This window comes from Adiantum capillus-veneris, chromosome 2 (genome assembly GCF_014529385.1).
Source record: "Adiantum capillus-veneris isolate H3 chromosome 2, ASM1452938v2, whole genome shotgun sequence".
Classification (NCBI taxonomy): Eukaryota; Viridiplantae; Streptophyta; class Polypodiopsida; order Polypodiales; family Pteridaceae; genus Adiantum; species Adiantum capillus-veneris.
The window spans coordinates 155,003,433-155,025,318 of NC_140932.1; the positions used below are offsets into that span (position 1 = coordinate 155,003,433).

Here is a 21,886-nt window from a genome sequence, read left to right on the forward strand (position 1 = left end):
ATATCTTGCTGTCTGCTAGTATCCCTCTGAATCTACCAGTCTCAATCTCTAGCTGATGTGAGCATGTGCGTAACCTTGATTTTACCAAGGTTACAGACAATCCACTATCCTCTGCAAAACTCTGTAATGCATCCAACTATCACTGCATACCCTCTGGTGAGTAAGAGATCAATATCATCAGCATATAACAACAATGAGATCCACGTCCCTGCCTATGACTCTCTCTGTCAATGTAATCAGACACCTCATCAACATACATACCAAATCGAGTAGGACAACCATGGGATCCACCTCCCTGCCAGCTGGGCACCTCTATCACCCTCTCTGTCACTGTAATCAGACACCTCATCAACATACATAGCTGTTTCACCCCAATGGTGGAGTAAACTAAATAAGATATCCCCTCCGGAGTGCGTACATGTCCCATCACTAATCTGTATAGAGCCATAATCCCCCAAATCAACAATATAGGCACCCCCATCTCCTGCAGTCTACGCATCAATCGAGCTCTCCATGTCAAATGCTTTTTGGAAATCCACAAAGCTACAATATATCCGTCTCCCATGTGACCTGCCCTCCTCAATGATGGCCCGAGTGTCAGAATATGATCAAGAGTGGAGAAACCCCTCCTGAAACTGGCCCTTTGCTCGTATACCCTCACCCTCTGCCCAATTACTCAACTGCTGTTCAAGAATGGATGCATACAACCGTGCCAATCTGTGCCCAACCATAATAGTGCAGTAATTCACAGGCTCTATAAGATCACCTGCTTTGAAGATAGACACAATAGTAGACAACCTCCAAGTTTCAGGTAACCCCTCACACATGGCACGATTGAGCAACACTGCAAGAACCTCTACCATCATATCTCTAGCATGTGTAAAGTGCTCTGCTACTAGACCATCATGATCATATGCCTTGCTGGACTTCATCCTGTCAATGGCTCTCTTTACCATCTCACTGGTAAAGAAGGTGCTGGTAGGTGGGCATGGCTATGTAGGATATGGAAGGGGGTCCTGGCTAGGAAATGTATATAACGATGAGGCATACTGGCTCCACACATCAGGAGAAGTAATCACTGGGGGAGGGGAGTGCTCATGAAAGAATCGCCATGCCTCTCTTGAGTCTACTCAAGAACAACTGATACAAGTCTCGCTCCATCTGGGCCAAGTAAGCTCATTTCTTCCGTCGCACAAGGCACCAGGAAGCAATCCGAGATTGTCTGGAAGTGATGACTCCTAAAAGAAAATCCCTCTGAAGCTGGGCTCTCGTATCTCTGCGCTCCTCATCATACCAACTGTAGAGGGGCATGTTCCCAGAATATCGCCTCTGACCCAGCTGAGTGTGTGGGTATGCCTCTGATGCTACACGATGCAATGTCTCAGTCAGTAAAGGGGTGCACTCCTCCACTGAGAGGCCAGGGTCAGTTGTGCATAGACGACTATAGATCTCCTCTGTATAAACGGAGTTGGTCTCTGGTGTAAATGTATAACGGGTATGTGACCTGCCTCTTGATGTCTGGGTTGTACTATATTGAAATGAAACAGAAATGTCAAAAGTGCATGATCCACTGCTACGCCCACTGGTCTGGCTTCCACTATGAAATCCTGAATACAAGGAATAAAGCTCGGCTGTGCCATAACATAGCCCATTGTACTAGTCCCGTGTCTGTGTGGAAAGCATGTGGAACCCGCTGCTCCATAAAATCGCTGTAAGCCATTAAGTATGGCTAACCAATGTGCAGTCGTCATCTCCGTGAGGTATCTCCCATACTCCGTCTGCTCTCTGTCATGTGAGCATCTGTCAAGCCCCAACTCACCCACATCCAGCTCTCTAAGCATCTCAATCTGAAGGGTCGTAGAAGACTGTCTGAGAGTTGCCCGTTCGGGCATTGAAGTCCCCTAGGAGGATGATATCACCATCCCTAGAAAACTTCCATATAATGTCGTAGGAAACTATCACAAGAGACCTTAGAGATATATCCGACGAGGAGAGTTGAACTCAAGACCTGTTATTCAAGAAGGAAATGGCATAACCAATCTACCACACGGGTGGTAGAAACGTTATACCATTTTCCTCCTTTCAAACACACACACACACCGAGAAGAAGAGAATTTTAACGTCATAGGAAACTCCAAAGAGACCTTAAAGATCTGTCAGATGAGGAGAGTTGAACTCAAGACCTATTATTCAAGAGGGAAATGGCATAACCAATCTACCACACTTGGGTGGTAGAAAGGTTATACAATTTTCCTCTTTTTATGTGCACGCGCACACACACACACACACCGAGAAGAAGAGAATTTTAACGTCGTAGGAAACTATCCCAAGAGACCTTAAAGATCTATCTGACGAGGAGAGTTGCACCAAAAAAGCATGTGAGCTCAAAAGTAACTTGATCCAAAAACTTCAAACCAATAATCCCCGGCTCCAAAAACTGCCAAAAAGCAGTCAGCATAATTTGTGGAAATCTGTACAGCCTACCACGTCAGCAGTTGTCAGCGCAAAACGTAGAAATCCTTACTATCTAATCGTCAGCATGCCATCGGAAATCTGAAAAATCTGTACTGCCTGCTACCACGTCATCTGTCCATACAATCAGTCCACGGGCAGCCATGCCACGTCATCATTTTGTGACACGCTCCAAAACTCCCTACTCAGCCCCGTGTGTAGTAGCATGACTACCTCCAATCCTATCATAGGGATCCTCCAACATGTTGAAGTCTCCCCCAACACAACACTGCTCTGCATGCGGCAAAGACTCTGCAATATGAGACCAAAACTCTACTCGTGCACTTGCCACATTGGGCGCATAGACGTTTAGGAAGCCCATGAGGCAACTCTGAAACTGCATACTAATCCACTGAGCCGTGCGTGGCACAATAGTACCTCTGCCCACAATGGCATGTTGCCATGAGTCCGCAATAGTCATACATACCCTGCCCTCGATTCCTCCAAGTCCAAATGCGCTGACCAAAATATCTCATATTGACCAAGCAAAATCTGACCACATCGTCTAATGCAGCTCTCACAGACATGATGCTCCTGTAGCATAAGAATCTCGAGCTCACCACCCACAAGGCATCGTTGAAGCTCTTGACACAACCGACCCCTCTGACGCTGAAATTGGGGGCCTCCTAATCCTTACACATTCCATGAGACGATCCTCATAGAGAAAAAGCAGATGCTGCAGCAACAGCAGCCAACCTTGCTATCTTATAGGCCGGCTTGGATGGGGAGTAATTTGCATCCGAGTGACCTCTAGAAAAACGTTGCTGAAGTGACTGTCCCACCCAAGCCGAGCGTGCAGTTCGTAAGGCTACATCCTCCGTCCAAGAATCCTCATGTACAAATACATAGCAAGGAGGGCTTTGAGTGTTAGCAAACAAGTGTACCACAATGTGCCAGCAACTTGCTGCATCCGACGACATCACGTTGAACTTGGCTAATGGCCAAAGTGTCTGTACCAGATTTGTCACTCCCAGGTCCCCTATTTGGTGTGAGAACTCAATGGCTTGGACCTAAAGCCAGTCAAGAACTATGTGCAAGGTCCACTCTCTATGGTCCCTGCCGCACAAATGGAAAGGAGAAACCTACAACTGCATCTAGAGCCTCAGTGCCCCAGGCTGCTAAGAAGAGGATGTGAACTCGAAAGCAAGCTTCCTCTGGGTCGGTCACCAAGGAAATGCGTGAAGCTGTAGTCAAAGAAGTCCAATCCTCTACAACTGTCGAAGCTGGTCAAGCCACGAGGGACTACTGCAAAAGAGTGAATTGTGATTAAGTTTGTGAAGTGTTTGATGTGATTCTCTTGTGTGTCATGTCAAATTCCTAACTTAGGGTGTCCAGGTCTATTACAGTGGTATCAGAGCTTCAGGCGTGTGGTTTTCTGAAAGCGCACCAGTCCTACCAAAGAGGAGCCAGAGCAAGGCAACGCTAAGGGATTTCATAGAAATTTTTATAAAAGAATCTCTATGTCCCGACCCCGGACTTATTAGGCAATCCCACCCTTACTTCATCGTGCATCGGGCGCGCTCTTGTCTTCATCGCTCTGTCTTACAGGGCATAAGCCATAAGGAATTCAAGATCACTTGCAGGAACAAGGAGTTTGTTTTTTTACCCTCTAAAAACATGCTTTTTGACGCTTTTTTGTGTTCCAAAGACTATTAAAAATCTCTTCGATGGTTGAAAATTTGGATATGGACAGAAGGCGGGAGCAATGACGGCTCAAGAATGAACCCGATCATGATTCAAGATAAGAATCATGAATTTTGTTTAAACCTTGAATGAATGACGATGATGAATTATGGTAATGATTCTAGTTCATCAAGATTTTGATATGAATGAGACGACTGGATACCGTGGCGAGGGCCTCAAGAGTTACCGAGGGATGAGATGGATATACAGGAATCTAGGTGCATCAAGACTTCTGAACGCAGCATGAACTAAGTGTGTGATTTGTGCACTGGAATTCCTGGAAATGAATCTCAATTTTGTTGCTCACTCATGTGATTGTGTTTGAGTACAAGTTTGAGAGATGAAATTACTATAGCATTTCGGTCTTGAGATTCTATCGACATGATCGCAATAAGAATTTGTTAATCCGACATCAATGAGGTCCGGTGTAGATCTAGATGCGATTGCTAAACACGTTGCTAGGAATCATGGTCCTAGAAGGATGGATTTTATGTGATATGATTTGAATGTGGTGTGAATGTTCAGTCATTGTCTTCTTTGTGCAAGTGCTCGATTTGTGTCGACTAGTGCCTCGGTACTTAGAGTCAGTGTCTACTAAACTCATTTATGGCTTATGTCTGATTTTGCAGGCATAATCTAGGCCGATTACAATTCTTTCAAGAGAGGGGTATGTCACAAACTGATGACGTGGCACTCCCGTGAAACGTGTTGTTATACTAACGTGCCAGAACAGTATGGAAATTCCGCAGCAATACAGAAATCCAGCATTTTGCGCTAGCTGTGCCACGTGGCAAGCTGTCCCGATTTCGAGATTCACGCTGGCAGCTTTTGGACGTGAAGCTTTTGAGTTTGTAACTTTTCATATACTTGCTTTTAGGTTTGAAGGCCATCGGCCTACGAATATGAACCCAGGGCCACTCTTCCACTCAGTTTGCTGAAGGGCAACTGAGCATAGAGGACCCTCGAACTTTGTAACTTTGCTCAAGCATTAATATAAAAATAAATACCGAAAGGGGCTCCAGATTTTTGGGGCTAATATCTCTGGGCATAGAACTATGCTGGGCCGTGTCGACTCGAGTGAATTGTGATCAAGTTTGTGAAGTGTTTTAAGTGATTCTCTCGTGTGTCGTGCCAGATTCCTGACTTGCGGTGTCCAGGTCTGTTACAGTTTGTGACACACTGACTCTATATACCCATGTACTAGACTGCACACATATAGTACTTGCACAAAGACATTAGTCATGTGATCAATTACATCTTTGTCGAGAATCCAAGATACAAATCATGATCATTGTAACATATTTAGCAATCACATCCAGATTGTGCTAATCTTTTCACGGATGTCTTGAGCTACGAAATCTGGTCACTATCAAATTCATATCCTATCTTAAAATTTCAAGCAAACCATGTCCATGACCGTCCCCCACAAGACAGTACATTCACGGAGTATGCAATTCACAAATCAAACACTTAATTCTCACTAAACACCAAGGTTCAATCATTCAATCTAGTCATCTCATCCAGTCGAGAACTCTTGATGCACCTAGATCTCTATGTAGTCATCTCATCCTTCTGGAACTCTTGATGCACTCACATCAATGTTCAGTCATCTCATCCATATAGAAATCTTGATGCTCTAGGATGACATTCACTTAGCCATCACATCAAGATCTCGCTGACCTCTAATAGATTTCTAGATGCACTAAGTTCAAATCATTCATTTAACAAAATGTTGCAGACATTTCATCTTTCTCTACATATACTCTAACAATACACACATAAAAGAGCACATCTAATCGATTCAATCTAGAAAATTTTCAATTCCATGTACATATTTTCATAAAATCATTTTCGTAGAATATTGTCACACCATCAATATCCCTAAAATCTAAAAGGAGAAATTAGTGACTTTATTCAATCTAGCCAACCTCTGACAAGGGAGTGGAAGGCTCCCCTTTCGTGCAGCACGCACTGCACTAGATTCAACCCGCGGATTCAACGTGCACTTAATGAATAGACACTACTAAAAATCCAAAAGCCTTAAAGGTACAACTCAAAATTGAAGAGAATCTGCCAAGTTCCCCTCCCCATGCACTTTGCATCGAGAGCCGAAAAAGCTTGCTCTTGACAAAATTATGGACCTAGCTTAACCTTCTATTCTTTTTCTTGTGTTGTGGGACCTTAGGTTGTTGTTTTGTCCATTGGCACTCTATTCTGAATCGTTAGAACCCTCTAATGAACTATCAGCTGTTTCCCCTAGTTCTTTCTTTGGACACTTTGCGAAGACATGTCCCTGTTCACCACAGCCATAACACTTGCCCTCTTTGAAATATTCAGCAGGTTGCTCTTCTGCCAATTTGGACCCTGTTGTTACAAGCTTGGATACTCCAAGCGAGAAATCAATAACAAGACACGAACAAAATCTGCAAATAATTGAACTTGACTAGAGAGAGAGAGAAGAGGAGTTTCGAGCCAAGATCCACTTGACCCAAAGACTAGCGTCTCTTTCAATATTTATATACCTAGATAAATCCAGGATAAGCCCAGATTCACCCTTGAAGGAAAGTGCAAGGTATAGACCCATGGTAGTCACCCACAAGACGATATAACCATCAGCTCCATCATGTATAGTATTGACTAAATACCACGACATCCCCACTAACGTCGTCAATGCCCAATAGTGGGTGTAGAACTAGGTACTAACATATGCTCCCCAACATTTCTTTATTATTATGCTTCGCAAAGTACAACTCCCGAGGATCTCTGCATCCACATGCTCCCTAAGAATGAGGCCCCAAGGGTCCTCTTTCAATATTTCTGTATTATTATGCTTCGCAAAGTACAACTCCCGAGGATCCTCTTCCCCGAGACTCTGCGTCCACATGCTCCCTAAGAATGAAGCCCCAAGGGTCCTTATAAACTTATGGGATGCCCAAAAGCGTAAGTACTAAAAGCACCGTGTCACAAACTGTTGACGTGTCAAGCCGCTAAATTCGTGAGCCAACCCATAGATCTCGGCTGAGGGGCCTAAACCCTAAGAGTAGTAGAAGAAGCCGAAGTTCTCACGGACTGTCAAAAATCAGTAACATGGCTGCCCGGTACACACACACCTCCCGCATCGACAGTCCTCGTCCTGGAATGTTGACGTGGCAGAATACTGACGCAACTTGCTGTACGATAGCATTGCTGACGTGGCAAGAATGGTAAGGACAGGGCCCGCGTTGTGCAGCGCATCCCACGGAAAATCCGTACAGTCTCTGCTGCGTGGACAGTTGCGGCAGTTTGCTTTTCAGCCTGGCGTAGCTTTCGATATTGCTTTATTTTACGCAATGTAGAAAGGGAGAAAGGGCTTGAGTTAGACTTGCTTTATTTTATTAAAGCATAAGAGAAAGAGAGAGAAAGAGCCTTTGCTTTATTTTATGAGGGCTTTTAAAAATACCCAAGCTTTTGATTTTTACCACGTTTAGGGCCCCTGCTTTTAGCATCCCTTGTAATCTTTAAATAAGCGGGTAGGCCTCTCACAACTCAAAGCATCTGAACGCAGAGTCTAAGAGTGAGAGCCTGCCCGCATTCTTGTACTTTGAATACAGATTAATACAAAAAGAAATACCGAAAGGGGCGCCAGTCTTTGGGGCCAATATCTCGAGGCACGGAGCTCTGTCGGGCAAGTGTCGAATCAATTGAGAACAGTGAACTACCCGACTTCGAGTGTCCAAGTCTGTTACAGTGGTATCAGAGCACGGCCGATTTCTCTTCTACGGGCAATCCGATCTTTTTTTTCGCGGCACCTATGGCTTCAGGCAAAGATCAGTCGACTTGCTCTGCATCCGACGATGCAGGAAGAGATCACAACGAAGATTCAAGCGAGGAGTATAGCCCGCCTCGGCCAACTCAGGTGGAGCTCGAAGAGATGGAGCGTCGACGATTGATCGGCGATGCAACAAAGATGATGCTCAATTTTGCGAAGGACCCAAAATTTGCAAAATATATGAGCCAGACCTCTTTCAATGAGGTGCATGCGCAGTGGCGGAAAACCACAGAGCCACCCCTCAAACCGGCCCTGAAGGAACCTCCTACGCCGAGGATGTACACAAAGCAAGAATTAGAAGAGGTGGTTGATGCACGTATTGCTTATCTTTTTGACGCACAGAACAAAGCTAAAAAGGACAACAAAAAGCTGAAGAAAGGTGCTCACTTCCCCGGTTATTTAGGTCATCAATCTACATTTGAAAAGGCAAGAAAGCAGAAGAAGCGTGTTCGATTTGAAGGAGTACCCAATTCTTCTTCTTCTTCTTCTTCTTTTTCTGAGAGTTCTTCTAGCTCCTCTGACTCGAGTGAAGTAGACAGGAAAGGCAAAAAGCGAAGCAAAAAACAACGCTTCGGAAAGGGCAAGAAAAAGGCAAGGAACCTAAATCTCTCCCCGTGATTGACAGTTCTACAGAGGACTCGTCTACAGACAGTTTGGGCTCTGATGACAACAACTTTTACGCAAAGAAGAAGATTTTTATAAAGCCAACCAGTATGACTTTCTGGAAGACAAAAGCAACAAAGTCTAAGAGGTTAAGGAAGGTGGACAGTAAATTAAATTTGACACGTTTTCCGGTTATAGAGATGCTTCGAAGGCTTTGACTTTTGTACAGCAGTATGACATCGCTTTCGCGGGAGGGCATTACTTAGAGCACTCTAGATTCGGAGAGCTGCCTCTTACTTAAAAGGCAATGCTCGAAGTTGGTGGTCCACGCTTCTATTAAACAAGACTGCGCCACTTAAATGGCTGAAATTCGAAAGGCTTTTTATTTCTTCATGGCTGACTCGAGAGTATGAACGCGACATACGAACTGCTTGGAACCATCTACGGATGACCAAGAAAAATACAGTAGAGCTTATTGCGAGAGATTCTGGAGCTCTTTTCTACCCGCCTGTTCATTTAAGAAGATCTCGTTCGAGGAACAGATTGAGCGGTTTACCTTGGGTCTTCCTACACAGATCCGAGATCACTCCTTAGAACAAAAGTTAGCTTCTATTAAGGAGCTAATGAGCCATGCAAAACGGGGTTTTGCCATTCACTCTGGCAGTCTGACCTACCCCACAGTTGAGATCATGACGCAAGAGCCGAACAGACTTCAAAAAATGAAAATAGAAAGAGAAAGGGCAACCTAGAATAGAAAGAAAAGAATGCACGACCCAAACTTACTCCTCAATAGAGGGCTCGCTACATAGAGGAGGGGAAGTGCTTTGGATGCAGGAAAATTGCGCATATCTACGCGAAGTGCTGTAAAAAGGCACAAAAAGAACAAAATGACAAGGATGACGAAAGGCCTGATAGTTCGAGAGCGGCTGAGGATCGTGGAAGAAAAGGCAAGACGAAAACAAGACTGGTTCCCGATTGTGTGGGTACTGATCCCAGCACCATGGACGAGAGTACAGAACTTTGCCGAGCTTGGGGCAAAGTAAAAGACCAAGAAGCCCTGATCTTCTTTGACCGAGGAGCCAAGGCCAACATCATTTCACCGGAATTGGCGGAGCAGCTCGAGATCACTCCCAATCGGATGGGACTACTAGCAGAGGCAGTTCTAGCGGCGCCCGGCAGGGATGTAGCCATTACACTTGTTGTAAAGGAATTGGACACTCCAAGTCGAGAATCAACCGCGACACCACAAATAATCATTTCAAACAGTCCACAGTTCACAATCGATTCGACACTAGCTTGGCAGACTTCCGTGCCTAGAGATATGGCCCCAAAGAATCGCGCCCCTTTCGGTATTTCTTTTTATATTAATCTGTGTTCAAAGTACAAGAGTGCGGGCAGACGCTCACACACAAACTCTCCGTCCAGATGCTCTGAGTTATGAGGCCCTGCCCACAAATTTAAAGAGTACAAGGGATGCTAAAAGCAGAGCCCCAGAGGCTGGTAAAAATCAAAAGCTTGAGTATTTTGAAAAGCCTCATAAAAATAAAGCAAAGGCTCTTTCTCTCTCTTTCTCTTATGCTTTATTAGAACAAAGCAAGAGCTTCTCTCTCTCTCTCTCTCTCTCTCTCTCTCTCTCTCTCTCTCTCTCTCTCTCTCTCTCTCTCTCTCTCTCTCTCTCTCTCTCTCTTCTCTTGCTAAATTGCGTAAACTAAAGCAAGTCCAAAACCTGCCAGCATTTTACGTAGAGAGGGCTCCCGTAAGGCTGTCGTAAAACACGGAATTCTGTACAACCAGTCCACGTCAGCATTCCGTCATTTCCATATGGTCTTGCGGGCTTGATACGTCAACATTTCAGCGTCGATTCCGGACCAGCCAACCGGGGAGAAGGTGTGTGCTTTGCTCTGCTGCTCCCTCTTGTCCAGGGCTATGCCTGACACAACACCTGGGGTGTATGTGTCCTGCCCTAAAGGCTGCCACATCACTGATTTGTGACATACCCCCCTCCTGAAAGCATTGTAATCGCCCTCGATTATGCCTGCAAAACAGACAGAGGACATAAACTGTCTTAGCAGACACTGACTGTTAGTATCGACGCACTAGAAACACACATCTAGCACATGTACCAATCGACAGTCACATCACAGGACATCACTTGACATCACATGACAAATCACATTTAACATTCATTCGGATTAGACCATGATTTATCAGCAATGCAGTTAGCAATTGCATCTAGATCCACTCAAGACCTCACAGATGCCAGATTGACTAACCCCTATTCCAACCATGTCTATTCGAGATCGTTCAGACCAAAATGTTGTAGTCATTTCGTCTATCAATTCCTGCACTTAAAAACAAGTCAAGAACAAATCAGTTTCATATTCAGGAATTCCATTTCATAAAGTCATACAGCAGAATACTGTCAGCTCTCAGTATCCCTGAAGCTCAAAGAGACATCAATGACTCTAGTATTCAAAAAAAGTTCGAGGCATCTGTTGACAAAGGAGCGGAGTAACTCCTCTCTTGTGCAACTGTAACAAATTGCTGATGTGTCAAAGCCTAAAGAATGGAGCCAACTTACAGATGACGTGGCTGTCCGAGAGCTGAAACCCTAACCCTAACAGTTGAAACCCTAATTTTGAAAATCCTAACCCTAAAACCTGCAAACCCTAATTCTAGAGACCCTAACCCTAAAACCTGCCAACCCTAATTCTAGAAACCCTAAGAAGAACAAGTAACAAAAGAACACGTCCTACCAACTTATGGGGAACCCGTCCAACGGGGCCCCAAGTGACATAAAGGCATTAAAAATAAAGCAGAACACGCTCAAAAGACTTTGCAATCAAAATATGATGATGTGGCACCTGTACGGACGTTCCGGAATTCGCGGCGGATTTTTAGGGAAATCCCGAAATTTTAGGAAAGTGAATTTTTGGGGCCAGCTTTTCATATTTGATGCTTTTAGGCTTTGGGCCTTTAAATATGAGCCTTGGGGGGCCTCTCTGGCACTTTTTAGCGCGCAGATTGCAGAGCAGGTGCTCCCCGACTATTGTACTTTGCAAATCAGCAGTAATATAAAGAAATACCGAAAGGGGCGCCAAGGTTTGGGGCCAATACTCTCTAGGGTGGAATTCTGCCACTCCATGTCGCGTGTCGTCTCTCTCTCTCTCTCTCTCAGTTCAATTGTTATTGAAGTGCTAAAAGTCTGTTCAGTCTGTTCTTTTCTATTGGCACGTGGTACATGCATTGTGACAGTGGTATCAGAGCATCAGGCGTGTGCTTTTCTGAAAGCATACCGGTCCTACAAAAGAGCAGACAGAGCTATTGGAATTTTACCGGACTTATTAGCCACTCCCATCCATCTTCATCGCACATCGGGCGTGCTCCCGTCTTCACCGCTCATGTCTTACAGGGCATAAGCCAATTAAGATCACTTGCAAGAGAAGGATCCAGATTTGTTTCAAGTCATTGTTTTTCTGAGAAGCAGTGCCATGCAAATGTTGATAGCTACCAAGCAGCATACTCCAAGTACTTGACAAGCTTTCAAGAAAAATTTTGTTCGAAGTTATATGGTTTCTGACATCTTTATTTGGAGTGCAACTTCTAGCTGAGTGGGGTATCTTAAAATGCTTGCCATGGAACCCTAGCAGATCATAACTTGAAATTTCTCGACATTTCTCAGTAGATGTCTCTTCAGAAGCAGATGACCTTGGAGATTCACTACGATTGTTATCTTGGGACTACCATCGTCGCCAAAGAAACATTGTTTGTCCAAGAGCTGATGGACCATGCTGTGCTCGGCTACAGTCTTACGGAATGAACCTAACCCTAATATTTGGTGCAGGTTCCAAGATGGAAAGTCCGTCGACTTTTCAAGCTCGATTGATGTCGAGATTGCTTTTTTTAAGTTTAAGTTCTATTTGATCTTGTTTGAAATTTGTTTGGAATGAATGGTATTTGTTTTGAACCTGTTTTCGTGCCGATTTGAATTGTTTGACTCTGGTTTGATACTAGTTTCAATGATTGGTGATTTTACTCCCGGGCAGAGAAGTGAGAAATACTGTTTTTGTTTGAACCTCGGAACAACGCAGCCGATGTCTGGGGAGCGTTTCATTGTATGTTTGAAAACCTCGGAACGACGCAGGCCGATGCCTAGGGAGCGTTTCGTTGTATGCTAGAAAACCTCCGAACGACGCAGGCTGATGCCTGGGGAGCGTTAGGTTGTATGCTTGAACCTCCAAGCGACGCAGACTGCGGTCTGGGGAGCGTTTGGTGGTAGAGTCCTCTGAGCTCATGGCCTGGACATTTTTAGGTTATTTGCGGGGGGAGTGACGAGGTAGTCGTTGAGTAGCTTCATATTGCAGACCATTTGTCTCAGAGGAGTGCTCAACGGCGCTGTTTGTTGTGTCTTGTAACATGCATATGTAAGCATTTGTGTTGCATTGTGATATGCCAATTACTGAATATTCCTAATTGGATGAGATTGCCTGGGTATGTAATTTTAGTGCATAGAGACACCGGTGGAAGATCAGTACGGTCTGGGTGTGATCGCTAATTTTACTACGCCGAAATATCCGGAGTTCCGATCTAGACGAAAGGCGAAGCTAACTCCTTGATCAAAAGAGCAAAAAGGAGACGCTAACTCCTTGATCAAAACAGCAGAAAGGAGAAGCTAACTCCTTGATCAAAAGAGCAGAAAGGAGAAGCTAACTCCTTGATCAAAACAGCCGAAACCAGAAGCTAACTCCTTAATAAAAAGAGCAAACTAATTGTCCCTCGGAAATTTTTGAGCTAACTTGAGTTGTTTTGTAGATATGCAGTAATCGCGAACGATTACTCTCTTTCAAGAAGGGGAGATGTAACAAACTGCTGATGTGTCAAAGCCTAAAGAATGGAGCCAACTTACAGATGACGTGGCTGCTCGAGAGCAGAAACCCTAACCCTAATTTCTGCATGAAACCCTAACTGTTGAAACACTAATTCTAAAAACCCTAACCCTAAAACCTGCAAACCCTAATTCTGGAGACCCTAACCCTAACACTTGCCAACCCTAATTCTAGAAACCCTAAGAAGAACAAGTAACAGAAGAAGAAGTCCTACCAACTTATGGGGACCCCGTCTGATGGGGCCCCAAGTGACATAAGGGCATTAAAAATAAAGCAGAACACGCTCAAAAGACTTTACAATCAAAATATGATGATGTGGCACCTGTACGGACGTTCCGGGATTCGCGGCGGATTTTTAGGGAAATCCCGAAATTTTAGGAAAGTCTATTTTTAAGGTCAACTTTTCATATTTAATGCATCTTAGGCTTTGGGCCTTTAAATATGAGCCTAGGGGGCCCTCTCCGGCACTTTTTAGCGCGCAGATTGCAAAGCAAGTGCTCCCCGACTGTTGTACTTTGCAAATCAGCAGTAATATAAAGAAATACCGAAAGGGGCGCCAAGGTTTGGGGTCAATACTCTCTGGGGTGGAATTCTGCCACTCCGTGTCGCGTGTCCTCTCTCTCTCAGTTCAGTTGTTATTGAAGTGCTAAAAGTCTGTTCAGTCTGTTCTTTTCTGTTGGCACGTGGTGCCCGCCTTGTGACAGCAACCCACTGCACCAGATCTCCAACCAAGCTGAATTCGGGGTTCCATTTGGAGTAGACTATACTAAACCAAAAGCTTCAAGGTAAAGGTTCACAATCTGCTAGGTCTTCCTCCTCCATCCACTTCGTATCCAATGCAGGATAGTTCTTGAATTTAACCAAGAACCGCCTTCGTACTTTACCCTTAATCTTTGTGTCATTATGTACCAAAATCTATTCAGGAACAAGGATCTCCTCGTTTTCCTCTACTTCGGATTTCTCATCGGGCTTCCCATCTTGGGGCACATCACCTTTAAAAGGTTTCAAGAGACTCAAATGAAATGCATTGTGAATCCTCCAAGTGTAAGGCAGTTTCAGTCGGAAGGAGACATCATTGATCTTTTCAGAGATCTGGAAAGGTCCGTAGTATCGCATACTAAGCTTTGGAAAAAGCCTCTCCTTTCCCTTCTTCTTTCTCAAGCGTGCCTTCTCAAAATGTAAGAGCACCCAATCATCCTCCTTCAATCTCAAATCGCGACAATGGCGATCTACTGCCTTTTTCTGTCTTTCCTGAGATTTTTGTAAAGCCTCGCGGATCTTGGCAAAAGCCGTATCTAAGTCGCGCGTTTATTCATCCGCTTCCAAAATCTTATCTTTCGTGCTTAGGAAGGGTAGAACCTTCGCAACACCTTAAATAATCTCAAATGGCGCCTTCCACGTCGAAGAGTGTATGGTGTTGTTGTAGGCAAATTCCACCAAAGGTAACTTTTCCGATTGAGTCTTCTGATCGGAGATATAAGACTTCAATAAATCTATAACCACGGAATTCGCAATCTCAGATTGCCCGTGAGTCTGCGGGTTCAAAGATGATGAGAACTGCAACCACGTGCCAATGCTCTCCCAAATTGCCTTCCAAAACAAACTCATAAATCTAGGATCGATATCGGAGACAATTGTCTCAGGCATGCCATGTAATCTAAAAATCTGGGCCACAAACAGTCTCGCCAGGTTATCCGGCTTGACTGTTTTTTTCACTGGAATGGAATGAGCCTGCTTGCTAAATCTGTAAATAACAGTCGAGATACCATCATGACCACTCTGTGTTCTCGGGAGATCAAAAATGAAATCCATTGCAATACTTTCCCAGGGACGGGTGGGTATGGGCAAGTGCTGTAACAATCCCAGTGCTTTATGCCTGTCAAACTTGACCTATTGGCATACCAAGCACCTGCGCAAAAACTCATCCACGTCCTTCTTGAGTCTCAGCCAAAAGAAATATCTCTCGAGTCTCTACCCCTTTCACGGTGGTAGCAATGCCGCAGTGACCCGTAAAAGGCGGACAGTGGCATTCGGTCATAACCTTTTCCCTCGACGGCTGTGTAACGCATAACATGGTTTTCCTCATCAAGCAGCCATCCCGAATGGAATATCCCGCTACTATCTCCCCATACCGTATTCGTGGCATACTGATCGACCATATCCTCGAAGCTCCTATGATGTATCGTGGAAATAGCCAGAACCAACCGCTTCCGAGACACACATCTGCCACCAAATTCTTTTGTTCCTGCACTTGGACAATCTAGGAGTGAAACTGTGACAAGATGTTCGCCCACCGCATCTGCTTTTTCGACAGCTGCTTCTGTGACACGAAGTAGCGTAAACTCTGATGGTTTATAAACACACTAAAGTCCGCTCCAAGTAGGTAGTGCCGCCATTGAGTATGAGCATGGATAACCGCCAAAAGCTCTTTCTCATAAATCTCTGCTGTCAATTCCGGCATTGCGAACAATCAGCTCTCATAAGCAATAACATGGCCATCTTACATTAAGAACGCACCTAGACTACGACCACAAGCATCACAATATACTTCAAATGACTTCTGCAAGTCCGGCAAAGTCAAAACTGGTCCCGTAATCAATTTCTCTTTCAAAGTCTGAAAGGGAGTCACCTCTGTCAATCACGGGGTGAGATTCAAACTTGGACACTCCAAGTCGAGAATCTACCACAACACCACAAATAATCACTTCAAGCAGTTCCAAGTTCACAATTGATTCGACACTGGCCTGGCGGAGTTCCGTGCCTAGACATATTGGCCCCATAGACTGGCGCTCCTTTCGGTATATCTTTTTATATTAATTTGCGTTCAAAGTACAAGAGTGCGGGCAGGCGTTCACACTCAGACTCTGCGTCCACATGCTCTGAGTTATGAGGCCATGCCCACGAATTTAAAGAGTACAAGGGATGCTAAAAGCCGCGGCCCAAAAGCTGGGAAAAATCAAAAGCTTGAGCATTTTTAAAAGCCTTATAAAAATAAAGCAAAGGCTCTTTCTCTTATGCTTTAATCAAACAAAGCAAGAGCTTCTCTCTCTCTCTCTCTCTCTCTCTCTCTCTCTCTTCTCTTGCTAAATTGCGTAAACTAAAGCAAGTCCAAAAGCTGCCGGCTTTTTGCGTAGAGAGGGTTGCCGTACAGCTGCCGTAAAACGCGGAAATCCGTACAACTAGTGCCACATCAGCATTCCGTCATTTCCGCCGGGTTTTGCGGGCCAGACACGTCAACATTTCAGCGTAGATTCCGGGACCAGCCAACCGGGGAGAAGGTGTGCTTTGCTCTGCTCCTCCCTCTTGTCCAGGGCTATGCCTGACACAATACCTGGGGTGTATGTGTCGTGCCCAAAAGGGTGCCACATCACTAATTTGTGACATACCCCCCTCTTGAAAGCATTGTAATCGCCCTCGAATACGCCTGCAAAATAGACAGAGGACATAAACTTTCTTAGCAGACACTGACTCTTAGTATCGACGCACTAGAAACACACATCTAGCACATGTACCAATCGACAGTCACATCACAGGACATCACATGACAAATCACATTTAACATTCATTCGGATCTTAGACCATGATTTATCAGCAATGCACTTAGCAATTGCATCTACATCCACTCAAGACCTCATAGATGCCAGATTGACTAACCCCTATTCCAACCATGTCTATTCGAGATCGTTCAGATCAAAATGCTAAAATCATTTCGTCTATCAGTTCCTGCACTTAAAAACAGGTCAAGAACAAGTCAGTTTCATATTCAGGAATTCCATTTCATAAAGTCATACAGCAGAATACTGTCAACTCTCACTATCCCTGAAGCTTAAAGAGACATCGGTGACTAGTATTCAAACAAAATTCGAGGCATCTACTGACAAAGGAGCGGACTTCCCTGTTGTGCAACCCACTGCACCAAATCTCCGGTCAAGCTGAATTCGGGATTCCATTTGGAGTACACTATGCTAAACCAAAAGCTTCAAGGTAAACGTTCACAATCTGCTAGGTCCTCGTCCTCCATCCACTTCGCATCCAATGCAGAATGGTTCTTGAATTTAACCAAGAACCGCCTTCGTACTTTTCCCTTAATCTTTGTGTCATTATGTGCCAAAATCTGTTCACGAACAAGGATCTCCTCCTTTTCCTCTACTTCGGGTTGCTCATCGGGCTCCCCATCTTCGGGTACATCACCTTTACAAGGTTTAAAGAGACTCACATGAAATGCATTGTGAATCCTCCAAGTGTCAAGCAGTTTCAGTCAGAAGGAGACATCATTGATCTTTTCAGAGATCTGGAAAGGTCCGTAGTATCGCATACTAAGCTTTGTGAAAAGCCTCTGCTTTCCCTTCTTCTTTCTTAGGCATGCCCTCTCAAAACGTAAGAGCACCCAATCATCCTCCAATTTCAAATGGCGACGATGGCGATCTCCAGCCTTTTTCTGTCTTTCCTGAGTTTTCTGCAAAGCCTCGCGGACCTTGGCAAAAGCTGTATCTAAGTCACGCGTGTATTCATCCGCTTGAAAAATCTTATCTTTCGTGCTTATAAAGGGTGGAACCTTCACAACATCTTCAATAATCTCAAATGGCGCCTTCCCCATCGAAGAGTGTCTCGTGTTGTTGTAGGAAAATTCCACCAAAGGTAGATACTTTTCCCATTCAGTCTTCTGATCCGCGATATAAGACTTCAATAAATCTAAAACCACTGAATTGGCAATCTCAGATTGCCCGTCAGTCTGCGGGTGGAAAGATGACGAGAACTGAAACCGCGTGGCAATGTTCTCCCAAATTGCCTTCCAAAACAAACTCGTAAATCTGGGGTCCCTATCGGAGACAATCGTCTCAAGCATGCCATGTAATCTAAAAATCTGGGCCACAACCAGTCTCGCTAAGTGATCCGGCTTGACTGTTTTCTTCACTGGAATGAAATGAGCCTGCTTGCTAAATCTTTCAATAACAGTCGAGATACCATCGTGACCACTTTGTGTTCTCGGGAGATCAAAAATGAAATCCATTGCAATACTTTCCCATGGGCGGGTGGGTATGGGCAAAGGCTGTAACAATCCTTGTGCTTTATGCCTGTCAAACTTCACCTTTTGGCATAACCATAACCTGCGCACAAACTCGTCCACATCCTTCTTGAGTCTCGGCCAATAGAAGTATCTCTCTACCCCTTTCATGGTGGTAGGAATGCCGCGGTGACCCGTAAAAGGCGGATAGTGGCATTCGATTATAACCTTTTCCCTCAACAGCTGTGTAACACACAACATGGTTTTCCTCATCCGTGGCATACTGATCGACCATAACCTCGAAGCTCCTATGATGTATCACGGAAATAGCCACAATTAACGGCTTCCGAGACAAAGCATCTCCCACCAAATTCTTCTGTACCTGCACATGGACAATTTGGCAGTGAAACTGTGACAAGATGTTCGCCCACCACATCTGCTTTTCCGATAGCTGCTTCCGTGACAAGAAGTAGCGTAAACTCTGATGGTCTCTAAAGACACTAAAGTCCGCTCCCAGTAGGTAGTGCGACCACTGAGTAACAGCATGGATAACCGCCAAAAGTTCGTTCTCATAAATTTGTGTTGTCAATTCCGGCCTTGAGAACAACCGGCTCTCATAAGCAAAATCACATGGCCTTCTTGCATTCTCATACTCCAAATGACTTCTGCAAGTCCGGCAAAGTCAAAACTGGTCCCGTAGTCAATTTCTCTTTCAAAGTCTGAAAGGCAATCACCTCTATGGATCCCCACGAGAAAGGGACATGGACATTCTCCAAATCGGGGGCCGAATCCATCTTCACTTCCTGCTACTGACACAATGGGTCCCAAAAAGTGTATCTCTGGTAGGAAAAATTCACTTTCTTTGCATTAATCACTAACTTGTGAATTCGTAATACCTGAAAGACTTGAAGCAGGTGATCTCTATGTTCTGCCTCATCCTTGGAGAAAACAATGATATCATCAAAGAAAGTGCCAACAAATAGCATGTACTCTCGAAAAATCCAGTCCATCATCCGGTTAAATGTCGCAGGAGCATTGGTTAAGCCAAAAGGCATCACCAAAAACTCAAATAACCCAAAAGTCCTCCGAAAAGCTGTCTTGTAGACGTCTCCCGACGCGATTCGGATCTGATGATATCCACTCTTCAAATCAATCCTGCTAAAACATGAGGATCCCTGTAATCTGTCGAGTATATCATCGATCCTAGGAATCGGAAATCTGTTCTTGATGGTGATTTTGTTGAGAGCTCTATAATGGAATGCACATTCTCCAAGATCCGTCTTTCTTGAAAACCAACAACACTGGAGAGCAATACGGTGAAGTACTATGCTGGACAAGACCCTTTTCCAAGAGGTCTTTCACTTGGTTCATAATCTCTTCGTTCTGGGCTCGGCTCACGCGATAAGGTGGCCGGTTCGGTGGCGTGCTTCCAGGAATCAGATCAACGGTATGATCTTCACGACGAGCGGGTGTTAACTCGCCTGGTAGGCCTTCTGAGAAGCAATCGGCATGAGAGTGGAGAAAATCTTGGCGTTCTTTATCAAGTTCAGACATATTTGTCCTATCTTCATCACTCAACTCTTTCAAAAAGATCGAGTAAACAAACAAACTGGATTTCATTAACTTTGAAATGGCCGAAGCCGATACAATAGGGACAGACTCGCCCTTAAGTTTAATATCAAGTACAAGGGTTCTGCCCTTCTCTGTGGTCAATGTCGCTTTCCTCGCCCGATAGTCGACCACGGCGTTGTTCTTGTGGTACCAAGGAATTCCCAGGAGGACATCACAACCTTCCAAAGGCATTATGTAAAAGTCCTCATGCCCCAAATACCCCTGACAATGCAACCGAAGTTTGCCAATGACAGGTGTAATGGCTACGTCCCTGCCGGGTGGGGCTAGAACTACCTCTGCAAATGGTCCCATTCGATCGGGTGTGATCTCAAGCCACACCGCCAATTCCGGTGAAATGAAGTTGGCCTTGGCTTCTCCATCAAAGAAGATCAGGGCTTCTTGGTCTTTCGCTTTGCCCCAACCTCGGCAAAGTTCTGTACTCTCGTCCAACGTGCTTGGATCGGTACTCATGCAATCAGGAACCAGTCCTGTTTTCATCTTGCCTTTTCTTCCACGTTCCTTAGCTGCTCTCGAACTCTCAGGCCTCTCGTCGTCCTTGTCATTTTGTTCTTTCTGTGTCTTTTTAGGGCACTTCGCTGAGATATGTTCGTGTTCTCCGCACCCAAAGCACTTCCCTTCCCTGATGTAGCGAGCTCTCTTCTAAGGAGTGAGTTTGGGTCGTGCATCTTTTTCTCCCGGGTTGCTCTTCCTCTTTCTACTTTCATTTGTTGAAGACTGTTCGGCTCTTTGTGTCATGATCTCATCTGTGGGCTGGTCAAATTGCTTGAGTGAATGGCAAACCCCGTTTCGCATGACTCATCAACTCCTGAATGGAAGCTGACTTTTGTTCCAAGCAGTGATCTTGGATCTCTGTAGGAAGACCCAAGGTAAACCGCTCAATTTGTTCCTTGAACAAGATCTTCTTAAATGAAGAGGCGGCTAGAAAAGAGCTCCAGAATCTCTAGAAATAAGCGTCCACTGTATCCTTCTTGGTCATCCAAAGATGGTTCCAAGCAGTTCGTATATTGCGTTCATACTCTCAAGTCAGCCAAGAAGAAATAAACAGCCTCTTGAATTTCAGCCATTTAACTGGTGCAGTCTTGTTTAATAGAAGCGTGGACCACCAAGTTCGAGCATTCCCCCCAAAGTAAGAGGCAGCTCTCCAAATCTGAGAGTGCTCTGAGTAACGCCCTCCCGCGAAAGCGATGTCAAACTGCTGTACAGAAGACAAAGCCTTCGAAGCATCTCTATAACCAGAAAACAGGTCAAATTTAATTGACTGTCCACCTTCCTTAAACTCTCGGACTTTCTTGCTTTTTTGTCTTCCAGAAAGTCATACTCGTTGGCTTTGTAAAAATTCTTCTTCTTTGCGTAAAAGTTGTTGTCATCAGAGTCCGAACTGTCTATAGACGAGTCCTCAGTAGAACTCTCAATCACAGGGCGAGATTTAGACTTCTTTGCCTTTTTCTTGCCCTTACCCAAGCGTTGCCTTTTGCTTCGCTTTTTGCCTTTTCTGTCTTCTTCGCTTGAGTCACATGAGCTAGAAGAACTGTCAGAAGAACAAGAAGAAGAAGAACTGGGTACGCCTTCAAATTAAACACGCTTCTACTGCTTTCTTGCCTTTTCAAAAGTAGACTGACGACCCAAATAACCCGGGAAGTCAGTGAAACCGGCTTGTTCAATCCAAAAAGGGTGGTAGACTTTAGACTTAAACCTTATTTGCTTTCACCCATTTAATTCGTCGCACTTTACCTGTACTTTCAAGACACAACAAAGGGG

At 44.7% G+C, this 21,886-nt stretch overlaps 1 protein-coding gene across 1 annotated transcript in view; it reads right to left on the reverse strand.

Annotated features, from left to right (window-relative positions):
- The window catches only part of TOR (target of rapamycin), a 184,186-nt gene that overhangs the window by 49,306 nt on the left and 112,994 nt on the right, over positions 1–21,886 (reverse strand). The gene's annotated exons all lie outside the window — the stretch shown is intronic.